We start from the raw sequence: 7,584 nt of genomic DNA on the forward strand, positions 1-7,584 counted from the left end.
AAATTGTCTTAGAAATCATCCGATCCAGTGTGGGTCGAGCAGTGGCCCCTGTCTAAGCCTCGAATGGATGGTCTTGAGCTAGTTGACCGCGAACTACAACAAGGCCATATAGAACCTTCCACCAGCCCATGGAATACCCTGGTCTTTGTTACACCCAAGAGGAATGGTAAGGGATTTCGCCTTCTTCATGATCTGCGTGAAGTAAACAAAAGAATCGAGCCAATGGGTCCTGTCCAAACGCTGTTGCCCATGAACTCTATGATACCAGAAGGACAACCTTGTGCTGTCCTTGATATTAAGGACTGTTTCTTTTCCATACCTCTGCATGAGGAAGACAGGAACCGGTTTGCTTTTTCTGTTGTATTCCCAAACAGCCAACGCCCCAACCTACGTTTCCAATGGAAAGTGTTGCCTCAAGGAATGATCAACTCGCCCACTATTTGCCAGATTACAGTGGACCGGGCGTTGACACCGGTTCGGCACAGTGATCCGACCACGACCATCATTCAATATATGGACGATATCCTGATTGCCGCACCATCAGGAAATCAGGTGGACCAGCTAGTATCAATGGTTTCGGAGACTTTGAAGATAAGCGGGTTCGAAATTGCGAGCGCGAAAATTAAAAGAGGATCATGTGTGAGTTTTTTAGGAGTGGGGATCACAAGTTCTTACATAACCCCTCCCCTAGTACAAATCCATTGGCACATCAAGACGCTCCATGATGTACAACAGTTAGTAAGGTCCTTACAATGGCTCCGCAATATTGTCCTGATCCCTCCTGAAACCATGAACCCCTTGCATGACCTTCTATAAGGGAAGAACCCATGGGAACCAAAAACTCTAACGCCGGAGGCAATAAACTCTCTCGATTTTATCGAGCAGCAGATATTGTCAAGTACACTCACCAGGTGGAATCCGAATATACTGCTCGATCTGTACGTACACTTTACGGAAGGAGGGGGAGTAGGAGCATTAGCCCAGGGTCCCCCTGAAAAGGCCCGCCCAATACAATGGATAGTACTGGGAAAACCATCTTGTGCATTTTCTCCAGGAATTGAGTGCCTTGGTAACTTAATCATGAAAGGCAGGAAACTCGCCCTAAGACACCTGGGCATCGAACCCGCCAGGATATTTCTACCCTTCCGCAAGCAGCTTCCAACACAATCAGTGGCGATGTCAGAGTATTTGGCCATAGCCCTCGTTGGATTTGGTGGAGAAGTCCGGTACGCTACGAAGCCTCCCTGGACTCAAATGTTGGCACTTGTCAACATCGACCTCCCATGGAAGGTCATGGACCGACCCCAACAAGGACCAACAGTTTTCACAGATGCATCCTCAGTGACTTCAACCGCAGCGGTGGTATGGCAATCGGAAGGGGAATGGCACTGCATCAAAATGACTGACCACACGCTTTCAGTCCAACAGCTAGAAGCGAGGGCAGTGGCACTGGCGTGCGGACTGTTCCCAATGGAACACCTTAACGTAGTGACCGATTCGATGTTCGTGGCCAAGCTTTGCTTGGCCATGTCAGGTCCCGGTGTGTCAACATCTACAGTAGCTTTGATGCTAGAAGAAGCACTGTTTTCCCGAAAGGGCACCATATCGGTCATCCATGTTAACAGTCATGACCCAATCAAAGGTTTCTTCCAAACCGGCAACGACAAAGCAGACGCTGCTGCAAAAGGACTGTGGATGCTAAGAGACGCCCGTCAGCTACACAAGTCTCTCCATATTGGAGCCAAAGCACTAGCAAAGAAATGTGGGATTTTGGTCGCTGACGCGAAGCACATAGTCGCCACGTGTCCCCACTGTCAGAAAACACCACTGTGGTCCAGTGGAGTTAATCCCAGAGGTCTTAAGGCCTCTGAGGTATGGCAGACGGACTTTATGCTTTGTCAGCTGTTGAAACCTCGGGCATGGTTGGCAGTAACTGTAGATACATATAGTGGAGTGATCATAGCCACGCGACACCTCAGAACTGACTCTAAAGCGACCATCCAACATTGGCTGACGGCCATGGCGTGGCTTGGTGTCCCCAGTCAGATTAAAACAGACAACGGTCCAAATTTTGTCTCCAAATCAGTACGGGCATTTGCTTCTAAATGGAGTATCACTCTAACACATGGGATCCCGTATAATAGCACCAGGCAAGCCATAGTTGAACGAGCGAATCAAACTTTGAAATCTAAGTTAGAGGTATTGGCAAAGACAGAAGGTTTTGTCAACACCATTCCCTCGGGAGACCAAGCGCGCCTGCTAGCGACTGCTCTGTTAGCATTAAATCAATTCCCCAGGGGGGACGAGGTAAATAGCCCCTCCCAAAAACACTGGGCCACTCGAGTACTAGGTGAGGGCCCGTCAGTCATGATTAGAAATGAGTTGAGAGAATGGGAGCAAGGATGGAGGCTAGTCCTCACAGGGCGAGGGTATGCTGCAGTTAAAAAGGATGGCAGAGTTAAGTGGTGTTCGCTTAAGTCCATCAAACCAGACCTCAAAAATAAAACTAACGAAAACTGAGTTTTTATCCGCAGGATCTCGTCATCGGCCGCCCCCGTAACCTGTACTCCCCACTGGCAATAAAGAACGACAGCTCGGCAGAATCCAGAGAAGGGCAATATGCCAGGACACGGAACGATTTGGGGACCTCCCGGTTGAAACGACCTCAAGGTTTTGGACAGAAAATAAGTAAGAGCCAGGTTGCCTTGGGACAGGTAAGGAAGCTGCACCCTTTCCAGTGCATCCTGATTATTTTGTTTTGGGTGTCGCCACGAACAGGGGACAGGAAATAAGTCACCAGGCTCACCAGCCATTTAAATGGGCGTTATATCAATGGGAAAGTGCTAAGGTTATACAATCATAACTCCAGGGGCTCCCAGTTTTAATGCCAGCCTGTGTCAGCTAGTACCTATACCGCTATGTCTAAACTTAAAAGGCTACTACATGTGCCCTGCTTCCAACCCTGGGAAAGGATACTGCAATCAACCAAATCAGTACTATTGTGCCTATTGGGGTTGTGAAACAATTGCCTCCTCATGGTCTCCTTCGACAGAAGACAAGTTCCTAAAAACAAGTTGGGGACCTGATGGATGCAAGCCACCTAGTCATGATTCTAGTGGAGGCTTGCAATTGGCATGGCGTCGGCGTGCTGACGGTGACACCAATTGTCAGTATATAAGACTTGACATCTTGCAGCCAGAGGACCCAGGATGGGTAATAGGTAGAACTTGGGGAATTAGGTATTGGGAACCAGGAGAGGATAGAGGTGGACTATTTCTCATCAAAAAGGAAACAGTTCCAAATGATCCATTACCAGTAGGTCCCAACCTAGTACTGACTGATGATTTAGCCAAAGAGACACCGGATGATGTAACAACAGCTCCTGAAATGACCGACACTGCAAATACCCCCACCCCCACTCAGCCTGTCCAAAACCCCAACAAATACCTTGGGGGTAACAACTCCCTTTGGAAACTGATGCAAGTCAGTTACCTGGTGTTGAACAGAACTAACCCGAGTCTTACTGAACATTGCTGGCTGTGTTATGGAATAAGACCGCCCTTTTACGAGGCTGTGGGAGTCACTAAAAAACCCAGACTCTCAAATGCCATTAACCCAGCGCAGTGTACATGGGGCTCAGAAAAACAAGGAATTACATTAACTCAAGTGACAGGAAGAGGCATGTGTGTAGGGAAAGTTCCTGAGCACAAAAGACGATTGTGTGTTAAGGAAAAGAGACCATTACCATCTAAAAGACCAGTAAGATGGTTACTACCGGCTAGTAATGCCAAGTGGGTCTGTTCCACTATAGGAGTCACACCTTGTTTGTCATTGAAACTTTTTAATGAATCTTCAGATTATTGCCTACAAGTGGCAATAGTCCCCAGAATCTTCTATCATTCTGAAGAGTTTGTTTATCACTCACAGATCACCTCAGAACATCACTTGTCCAAACGAGAACCCTTCACAGCATTTACAGGAGCCACATTAATGATTCTAGGAGGTGTGGGAGTGGGTACAGGAGTAGCCTCGCTAGTACAACAGAGCAAAGAATTCAAAGCACTAAGGACAGCCGTAGACAAGGACCTGGTAAGAATTGAGCAATCAATAACTGCTTTAGAAAAATCCGTCAGATCACTCTCCGAAGTAGTGTTGCAAAACCGGAGAGCATTAATGTTTTTACAGCAAGGAGGAGTGTATGTAGCGCTTAGAGAGGAATGTTGTGTATATGCAGATCACACTGGAGTTGTCAGAGATACCATGACCAAACTTAGAGAAGGTCTAGAAAAAAGAAAAAGGGACAGAGAAGCCCAACAAGGGTGGTATGAAACATGGTTTAACCATTCACCATGGCTAACCACCCTGATACCTACCCTGGTGGGGCCAGTTGCAATGATCATGATGGCACTCATGATCTTTGGACCCTGCGTCCTGAACAAGCTTATATCGTTCGTCAGGAGCCGGCTAGAACGAGTTGACATTATGTTGGTTGAACGCCAACAACTGCTTTAGAAACGTTCTTATTCGAAGTCTCCTTTCGCCATCTCCAATTATACCTCACTGATCCTAGTTGCCCCCTGGGTACCTCTTTCTCTACATGCCTTACATATACCTCAAGATAAGTGGATAATGATATACATACCTCTTTTAGAACTTATTAGATTTTAGCCAATTTTATTGTTATTATGAAAATATAATGCATGTTTTTATACTTTTATACTTTAGCCTATTTAGTTAAGCATAGGGAGGGGGGAAATGTGGTAGTTAGGGTTCGGCGGTCGGAAGATGTCGTGTTGTACGGAAAGATAAGAAGATAAGACCCCTCTCCCTAGAGCCAGTAACACTTGGTTTGTGACGTAAGCAGACGGAAGTGACGTTGTAAACTCAGGGTATATAACACCGTGTTACCCGTCAATAAAAGCCATTTGCCGTCCACCACATTGGTGCCTGCGAGCTGATGGCCCGAGCGGCCTGGGGTTGGTAGCTGTGCTGTTCCTGAGATAGGTCGTCAAGTCAACGAAGGAAACAATAGTGTCCATTGCTAAGTCCACCCCTCGATCATGAGTCCATCTCTATGTTGCATCTCTGCCCTGATGGCCTGAAGTGTCATGGCCCACCAGGCTCAAAATAATTCACTGTCCCCTTCAGCAGTTTCTGCAGCTTGTTGCTGGGGACCCCATAGAGCTGCCTTCCATCTCCGACGCTTCCAAAGCACTGGAGGGGCCCAGTGGACCAGGTACTCGCTCATACTGTCCCACACACCCTGCCACTCATGACTGTCCAGCCTTGGGGAAGATCTCTTGGTCCTCCCATATTGTTGTCTAACCACAGACAAGAAGCAAACCTGACTCTGCTTAACTTCTGAGATCAGACAAAATGGCCGTGGGTAGAACACGCTCTGTGTGTGTGCCAACATGCTGATCCCCATCACAATCAGCAGGCAGGTCCCAAGGGTACCCAAAGGCCATTCAAACCCTTCAGAACTCTCGAATGACGCTGCTGTACTTGTCTCTGGGGCTGGTGCAGCTGCTGTGCTTGCCGGCTCTCCCACCACCAGCTTCTCTTTCCCCGAGTGCAGCTCTTCCTGCTCTGCCCTGCTGGGAAATGCTGCCTGGGCTCCTGCATCCTCCCGGGGCTCGGCGGGCGGCTGCCGGGGGATGCTCTCGGCCGCCGCAGGGCTGGGCTCTGCCGCGGGGCTCGGCTCCCCCGCGGGGCTCGGCTCCTCGGCCGCCTCCTCCCGCTGCTCGGCAGCCGCCTTCCTCCCGGGCTCGGGCCCCGCTCCCGCCGCCGCCTGGTCCCCGGGGCCGCTCTCCCGGGCCGCTTCGGCCGCCGCCGGCTCCCGGGGCCGCTCCCCCTCGGCTCCCCGCAGCCTCACGAAGACGGAGGCGAGGACAAGGGCCAGGGTGGTGAAGAGCAGTGGGGCGGCCAGGTACAGGTCCACGGCCACGTCCATCTCTCCCTGCTGCTGGAGCCCGTCCGTATTACAAGCCATTGCCATAAGGTACAGTGAAACAAGAACCTTAGCCCAAGCCCCACACTTGATAAACACTAACACAGGGAATACCGGCTCTAAGTAATGTACTACATTCTGAAACTGCGAGAGCAAGAGAAACAACTTTGAGAGCCAATAAATCAGCATTGCGACAACTATTAATCCGATCATCTCTGTCGTTATCTCAACCCTTCGTGCCCCACGTTGGGTGCCAAAAAGAACTGTCGTGGTTTAAACCCAACCACAAACCTCATTTACTCACTCCCCCCCTTCTTGCCCTCCCCCTGCTCCTGGAGGGACGGAGAGGAGAATCAAAAAGAATGCAACTCCCACGGGTTGAGATAAGAACAGTTTAGTAAGTAAGGTATCACACAAATCACTGCTGCTACCACCAATAATAATAATGATAAAGGAAATAACAGGAGGAAAGAATACAACACCTCAACACCAGCCCACCGATAACTCGCCCCACTCCCCCCAGCCGAGCACCGACCGATACCTCGTCCAACCCTGCAGTCCCTTCCCTTCCGGGGTCATTCCCCGTTACATCCTGGCCATGACGTGCTGTGGTATGGAATACCTCTTTGGTCAGTTTGGGTCAGGTGCCCTGTCTCTGCTTCCTCCCGGCCTCCCCTCCTCCCTGGCAGAGCATGAGGTTCAGAAAGTCCTTGGCCAGACCAAACATTCGAGCAGCAACTGAAAACATCGGCGTTATCAGCACTGTTCCCAGGCCAAAAGATCAAAACACAGCACTGCACTAGCTCCTAAGAAGGAGAAAAATGACTGCTACTGCTGAACCCAGGACAACGGAGAACAGGAGCCCTGGGAAGATTGGTCCTTCCTCTCCGCACCATGTTAGCTGCATTCAGTGGGAGACCTCTCCGGGGATAAGGACAACTTCCTTAGCTGCTGCCAAATCTTTTCCATCACCGCACGCAGGGTATTGCTCGTTGATGCTGCTGCAGTGTCCTGGGCATCCTGGGCTGGGTATAGTTGGCATGAGCTCACATTCCTGGCGACAGCAGAATGGTAGTGCTGCTGCGAGGATGGGTTGTGCTGGCTGGGGATCCCCTGTGTGCAGCAGGGGTTTGAGGTTGGAGCCATCTCGGCTCCCTGTGCCTTCTCTGGCTTGGTGTCCATAACAGGAAATGCTGGGAGAAGGCTTGGGGACACAAGGGTGGGTGCTGGCCCTGCCGAGTCCTTCACCATGCCACAGGGTGTCCTTGGCGCACCCTTGGTGTCTGTGCCCATCTCATTCCCAGAGCTGCAGGATGTGCTGGGCAGGGTCCTGGCCTCCAGGAATGCCTGCCTGCTCTCCTCCCCTGGAATGGGGCTGGAGGAGGAGATACAATCCAGGCAGGAGCACGGTGTCATAGGGACCACAGTGCAGGTGAGGGATGCCTGAACCTGCTGCTGCATGACCCATTCCTTCTGCCTGAGCTGCTTTGCTTTTGCCACATGGGCAGGGTCTTTGTGTGGCCACAGGTGCCCAGCCGCAGCCTGCCTCTTTCTGGGCACTGAGGACCGCAACATGCCTGTGGACCTCTGCATTGCCACGGGGAGCATTTGGTGCTTTATCTCCAGGCATTTTC

Source organism: Lathamus discolor, chromosome 6, assembly GCF_037157495.1.
Source record: "Lathamus discolor isolate bLatDis1 chromosome 6, bLatDis1.hap1, whole genome shotgun sequence".
Classification (NCBI taxonomy): domain Eukaryota; kingdom Metazoa; phylum Chordata; class Aves; order Psittaciformes; family Psittacidae; genus Lathamus; species Lathamus discolor.